Source organism: Bos indicus, chromosome 19 (genome assembly GCF_029378745.1).
Source record: "Bos indicus isolate NIAB-ARS_2022 breed Sahiwal x Tharparkar chromosome 19, NIAB-ARS_B.indTharparkar_mat_pri_1.0, whole genome shotgun sequence".
NCBI lineage: Eukaryota > Metazoa > Chordata > Mammalia > Artiodactyla > Bovidae > Bos > Bos indicus.
Window position 1 is genome coordinate 19,619,305 of NC_091778.1, and position 7,303 is coordinate 19,626,607.

At 44.6% G+C, this 7,303-nt stretch overlaps 1 non-coding gene and 1 pseudogene across 1 annotated transcript; one reads left to right on the forward strand and one right to left on the reverse strand.

Annotated features, from left to right (window-relative positions):
- The first annotated feature begins 4,430 nt into the window (after window positions 1–4,430).
- On the forward strand, window positions 4,431–4,580 carry LOC139177903 (U2 spliceosomal RNA; annotated as a pseudogene).
- Window positions 4,581–6,168: 1,588 nt separating this feature from the next.
- LOC139177915 (U6 spliceosomal RNA) lies at window positions 6,169–6,275 on the reverse strand. The gene has a single exon (XR_011562374.1). It is a non-coding gene; the product is annotated as a U6 spliceosomal RNA (small nuclear RNA).
- Between the last annotated feature and the right edge of the window lie 1,028 nt (window positions 6,276–7,303).

Genomic DNA, 7,303 nt, shown 5'->3' on the forward strand with positions numbered 1-7,303 from the left:
TCACGTGGGGTTCTATTTCTACTTTTTGGAAGAACTGTCATATTTTCCATGAGTTGCACCCACAAGGCACAGGTTTCCAATTTCTCCATATCCTTGTCAAAACCCTTCCCAGCCTTTTTAGCCAGCATGAAGTTGTCTCCCCTGATCTCTGACCCGCCCCCCCTGCCACGCCAGCCCTCATTGGTACCCACCACTGAGCACACCAGGGATGCCACACAACTCAGCTCAAGGTTAGACGTGGGCCTCTGTGGTTTCTAGACGTTTAGGTCTTTCTGAGCAGAGCAAGAGCTTCCTGGAGGTGAGGTCTGTGAACCCCCATCAGGAGGTGTCAGCAGGAGGCTAAGCTCCCTGGAGGTGCAGAATCATTTCCTATTTGACGTCTTTACGGGACTATTCTTTGAAGAGATTTTGTTTTTCAAGCATCTCCTCGTGTCTGGCACACAGAGGCTGATAGAGCCATGAAAGCAGCGGTGAGGTTTAGATTCGCACCCCCGAGCTGCCCTGGATAATGGCGTGACCTTGGCAAGTCACCCTCGTTCTCTCAGCTTGTTCTTCAGCTCTAACATGAGGCTGCGTTACCGCCCACACAGGCCTGTGTGTTCATTGAAGTAACTGGTGCAGGGATGCAAGGGCTCTGGGAGTTCCCTCCCCTGCCTGCCCAAAACTGATGGAAACAAGTGTCTGTAAGTGAGATACAGAGTTCCTTGAGAGTCTGATAATGCTCAATTTTGGAATATTTGAGGATAATTGGCATTCTTAGACAATCCCCAAATTTGTTTCAGCTGATGATACTATCTTGGAGGTGGGGGGACCCAAGCTGCTAGTAAATGACTAAATAGTTCAAACAAGTTTTATGTTGATGTGACCGTTGATACTTTCAAATCCAACTCAAGTGCCACTGCAAATATTGCTTCCTCCAGGAAACCTTTCTTAATCCTACAGGACTTAGACACATCTCTGTGTCAGCTTGATTGGCTTATTTTCTTGATGGAACACATCAGCCGACATCCCCTTGTGCATTGAAGCCAGCACATAGTAGATGCTTAGTAAACATTTGTTGAGTGAATGACTGAATGAATGAATAAGTTTCAATGCAATATAGGGAGGCTAAGGAAACAGCCTGGAAGATTGTAGCAGGAGAAATATCCAGAAAGGAACCTGGAGAGTTCATAGCAGACTCTCTGGACAATTGAAGGGTGCCCTGATTTCTCCATTCAAATTTCAGCTCTTAAAAAATCACTGTAGATGGTTACTGCAGTCATGAAATTAAAAGATGCTTGCTCCTTGTAAGAAAAGCTATTACAAACCTAGAGAGCATATTAAAAAGGAGAGACATCACTTGGCTAACAAAGTTCCATCTAGTCAAAGCTATGGTTTTTCCAGTAGTCATGTACAGATGTGAGACTTGGAACATAAAGAAGGCTGAGTGCCCAAGAATTGATGCTTTCAAATTGTGGTGCTGCAGAAGACTCTTGAGAGTCCCTTGGACAGTGAGGAGATCAAACCAGTCAATCCTAAAGGAAATCAACCTTGACTATTCATTGGAAGAACTGATGCTGAAGCTCCAATACTTGGGCCACATAATGCGAAGGGCCAACTCATTGGAAAAGACCTTGGTGCTGGGAAAGATTGAGGACAGGGGAGAAGGGGGAGACAAAGGATGAGATGGTTGGATGGCATCATCGACTTAATGCACTGAGTTTGAGTAAACTCTGAGGGATAGTGAAGGACAGGGAAGCCTGGTGTGTTGCAGTCCACGGGTTGCAAAGAGTCGGACGCAACTGAGTGACTCAACAATAACAAAAATTACACAGCATAGCCAAAAGTGAAAAGTGAAAGTCTCTCAGTTGTGTCTGACTCTTTGCGACCCCATGGACTGTACAGTCCATGGAATTCTCCAGGCCAGAATACTGGAGTGGGTAGCGTTTCCCTTCTTCTCCTGGGGATCTTCCCAACCCAGGGATCGAACCCAGGTCTCCCGCATTGCAGGCTGATTCTTTACCAGCTGATCAGCATAGCCAGTGGGCTCCTACACTTGAATGTAGATATGGCTTCAATTCTTGACTCCTCCACCTACTAGCTGGATGACTTTAAGCAAATTACTTGACCTCACTGAGCCACCAGTGTGCAGCCCAGTTAGACCTCGTTCTGGCTTTGCTCAGAGCCCCCACCTTCCCTGTTTGGCCCTTTGGGGCTGATCTCTTCTCCAGGCGGCCTGCCGTTTACACATCTGAGAATTATGCAGGCCAATGGAAGCATACATCCTCCAGCCCACCCGCTCCTCACGCAGGGGATTAAAATCTGTCTCATCTTCCCAGTTTGGAATGCTGAGTATTTGGTCAAGGATTCAGCTCCCCTTTTTTATGAGGCTTTAAGAAAACCCAAATTAAACCCTGATTTGTTTTTAAAGATCAGAATCCTTAATCTTGCAGCATTTGGCTCATTTTCCTTACAGGCTTAGAAGGGAACATTAAACAGATTCTGTTTCTTAGCACACTCTGCTTTTTCTCTGCTGTGTATTCGAGGGGGTGGACAAAGCTCTTGAGATTTCCTGTAGTGCTTCAGCCTGCTGGATGACCTTGGCCAAGCCTCCTTACTTCTCTGGCCTTTGGTCGTCATCTGTGGAATGAGGGGGCTGAGCATCAAGGCCTGTGTACTCCTTGAGGGATCGCTTAAAACTCCTGTGTTGCAAATGGAGGCTCAGAGAGAGGAAGGGACTTACCAAAGGACACACAGCTATTTATTGGGCAGAACCAGCTCAGGGCTTCTGGTTTTGAGAGGAGATATCCACCCCCCTAGAGACTCCATTTCTCTAAGAAAGAAACATGGGCCCATCAACAATTCCTGTTTAATTTTCAAGCCTCCTACTTTCCTGGGTAGAGTACATGGACTTCAGGATGAAGTTAGTGTTTTCAGGGCTATAAAAATGCAGCCATGAAATTAAAAGATGCTAGGAAGAAAAGCTATGACAAACCTAGACAGAGTATTAAAAAGCAGAGACATCACTTGGCTGACAAATAATCCATATGATTGAAGCTGTGGTTTTTTCCAGTAGTCATGTATAGATGTGAGAGTTGGACCAAAAAGAAGATTGAGCACCAAAGAACTGATGCTTTCAAATTGTGCTGGAGAAGACTCTTGAGTCTCTCTTGGACAGCAAGGAGATCAAACCAGTCAATCCTAAAGGAAATCAACTCTGAATACTCATTGGAAGGACTGATGCTGAAGCGCCAATACTTTGGCCACCTGGTATGAAGAGCTGACTTACTGGAAAAGACCCTGATGCTGGTAAAAATTGAGGGCGAAAGGAGAAGGGGACAGCAGAGGATGAGATGGTTAGATAGCATCACCAACTAACTGGATATGAATCTGAGCAAACTCTATGAGATGGTGAAGGTCTGGTAAGCCTGGTGTGCTGTAGTCCATGGGGTCACAAAGAGTTGGACATGACTTAATGGCTGAACAACAACAGCCAAAAAAAAAAAAAAAAAAAAGGAAAATCCAGAAATGGGGAAGTCAGGATGTGTTGACATATTCTGTGCTTCAGATGTACCAAAAGGAAAAATGTTTGATTTAAACCAAAATGATGTGAAAACTAGCAGCCAGAAGCCATCAGAATGTTTCCCTAGCCTTGGATAATTGCCCAATATAGTGACACATCTTTCCACTTTGCCTTGGACTGAAGGGTTTCTGAGATGTGGGATGCAACCTGGAAAGTCCCAGGCAAACCAGGCTGACTCGAATGAATGGACCACCCTACTGGCTGGCTAGTAGGCTAAGAGAAAGGGCTTTAGTAGGGAGCTCGGGCTGCTCTGAGTAATGGGTCAGTCACTTCTTTGCCGTGCAGCTTTGAGAGGGCCGAGCTTGCCAAGTCTCAGTGTTCTCATCTGATAGTTGGGCTTGAATGGGGTAATTAGTTTAAATTGTCTACCTTATTAACTGGCACAGAGCAATCACCCACTGAATGTTAAGTCTCTTCCTTCAAGGGGGGAAAAAACTCAGTTTTTTCATTTCTTTTTTTGGGGGGGGGTAATCATTGTGGATTTTTCCCCCCAGCTTTATTGAGGCATAATTGACAAATAAAATTGTAAGGTATTTAAAGTACACCTCAAAACACTTAAATGCACATACTTTGGTGATATGTAACTACCCCTTGTGAAAGGATTCCCACCATTCATGAACACATCTATCTCCTTACATGTTTATCTTTTTTTTTTTTTGTATGAGAAAGGTGTTTGTTTTTTTTTTTTTCCCCCCTGATTTAAATTCCCAGCATGTAGTAAAAGAGGTTACAGGTAGTGAGGGAGGATTTTATAAAATCATGCAGTATTTTCTCCAGGGTTGGGTTTTGAGTAAATTACCACGTATCTTGTTGAACTCTTGGGCAAAGCAACCATATTGTCAGTTCTTTCTCTTTTAAAATGTTTAGGATCCCTTCTTGGCCTTTTGGCTAAGATGAAGTGTAACATCTGTTCTTATCCGTTGTATACTTATAGCTGATTCACGTGGTCATACAGCAGACACCAAGACAACACTGTAAAGCAATTTTACTCCAATTAAAAAATGTTTAGGAAAGTCATGGATCAGCCTTGGGGTGCGAGAGGGAGCAGTGGGGTCCAGCCTTACACGCAGCTTGACTGATGCAGGGAACAGAGGATGGCTGTTGGCATGAGATCTAGGTTTATTTATTTATTTTATTTTGTAGAAACATCCTCAATATTTATTTTTATTTTTTTTACATTTGTATAATTATTTTATTTATTATTTGTTTATTTATTTTTACTTTATTGTATTGGTTTTGCCATACATCAACATGCATCTGCCACGGGTGTACATGTGTTCCCCATCCTGAATCCTCCTCCCACCTCCCTCCCCATACCATCCCTCTGGGTCATCCCAGTGCATCAGCCCCAAGCTTCCTGTATCCTGCATTGAATCTGGACCGGCGATTCATTTCTTATATTATACATGTTTTAATGCCATTCTCCCAAATTATCCCCCCCTCCCTCTCCCACAGAGTCCAAATGACTGTTCTATACATCTGTGTCTCTTTTGCTGTCTTGCATACAGGCTTGTCATTACCATCTTTCTAAATTCCATATATATGCGTTAGTATACTGTATTGGTGTTTTTCTTTCTGGCTTACTTCACTCTGTATAATAGGCTCCAGTTTCATCCACCTCATTACTGCTACTGCTGCTGAGTCACTTCAGTCGTGTCCGACTCTGTGCGACCCCATAGATGGCAGCCCACCGGGCTCCACCGTCCCCAGGATTCTCCAGGCAAGAACACTGGAGTGGGTTGCCATTTCCTTCTCCAATGCATGACAATGAAAAGTGAAAGTGAAGTTGCTCAGTCATGTCCGACTCCTAGCGACCCCATGGACTGCAATCTACCAGGCTCCTCCGTCCTTGGGATTTTCCATGCAAGAGTACTGGAGTGGGGTGCCATTGCTACCTCATTAGAACTGATTCAAATGTATTCTTTTTAATGGCTGAGTGATACTCCATTGTGTTTTTGTACCACAGCTTTCTTATCCATTCATCTGCTGATGGACATCTAGGTTGCTTCCATGTCCTGGCTATTATAAACAGTGCTGTGATGAACATTGGGGTACATGTGTCTCTTTCAATTCTGGTTTCCTCGGTGTGTATGCCCAGCAGTGGGATTGCTGGGTCGTATGGCAGTTCTATTTCCAGTTTTTTAAGGATTCTCCACACTGTTCTCCATAGTGGCTGTACTAGTTTGCATTCCCACCAACAGTGTAAGAGGGTTCCCTTTTCTCCACATCCTCTCCAGCATTTATTGCTTGTAGACTTTTGGATTGCAGCCATTCTGACTGGCGTGAAATGGTACCTCATTGTGGTTTTGATTTGCATTTCTCTGATAATGAGTGATGTTGAACATCTTTTCATGTGTTTGTTAGCCATCTGTATGTCTTCTTTGGAGAAATGTCTATTTAGTTCTTTGGCCCATTTTTTGATTGGGTCATTTATTTTTCTGGAGTTGAGCTGCAGGAGTCGCTTGTATATTTTTGAGATTAGTTGTTTGTCAGTTGCTTCATTTGCTATTATTTTCTCCCATTCTGAAGGCTGTCTTTTCACCTTGCTTATAGTTTCTTTTGTTGTGCAGACGCTTTTAATTTTAATTAGATCCCATTTGTTTATTAAAAATATGGAACGCTTCACGAATTTGCGTGTCATCCTTGCGCAGGGGCCATGCTAATCTTCTCTGTATCTTTCCAATTTTAGTATATGTGCTGCCAAAGCAAGCACGAGATCTAGGTTTAAAATTCCAGTTCTGCCCCATTTTGGCTGTCACTCTCGTTCTCTCCTGTGTCAGGTAAATGACCATCTGTACTTTGCACGGTTCTCATGTGGCCTCTGAGAGAGTGACGCTTGGTACTTCCTGGGAGCGTGTGACTATTTTAGTCCTGTCTATTTGGATTCCTGTCTTAGACAGTCAGAGGGTCTCAAAGTCTTCCCTGTGCCATTCGAGGCTGGGTTAAAACAGGAGCATATGTGTTGGCTGGGGCGGGAAGCCAGCTCTCGTGGTGAGATGATTTCCCCTCGGATACCTGAAGATAAAATCCAGACCTGTGGGGACTTCGTTGGTGGTCCAGTGACTAAGACTCCGTTCCCCCAATGCAGGAGGTCCCAGGTTCGATCCCTGGTTGGGGAACTAGATCCCATATGCCTCCACTGAAGGTCCCGCATGCTGCATCTAAGACCTGGCGCAGCCATATAAATAAATAGATATTGTAAAAAATCCAGACTTTTGACTCCAGAACCACAAAACAACCTGGCCGCCCTGTTGGCAGCTAGGTCCTGGGTCTCTGTCCATCTAAATCAGTAAAGAGAAGGTCAGAGGTGCTGAAGTCAGAGTCAGCCACCCCACTGACCTTGCTGGCAGGTTGTCTCAGGATTGGTTCATGTCTTAGAGCTCTTTGTCTTTATTTCTCCCCAAGCCTGCAGTTTTAAGCTGTGGATGTCTGCAGGCTGTTTGGAGGGCCAGGAATGGCCCCTCTGGCCTCTTCTCTTTCCCCACCAGCTTTGAGAGGCAACAGTGAAAAAGTGCAAGTATTAGTTGCTGAGTCGTGTCCAACTCTTTGTGACCCCATGGACTGTAGCCCACCAGGCTCCTCTGTCTATGGAATTATCCAGGAAAGGATACTAGAGTGGGTAGCCATTCCTTTTTCCAGGGGATCTTCCTGACCCAGGGATCGAACCTGGGTCTCTTGCATTGCAGGCAGATTCTTTACAGTCTGAGCCACCAGGGAAGCCCAGCACAGGGTAGCTAATAA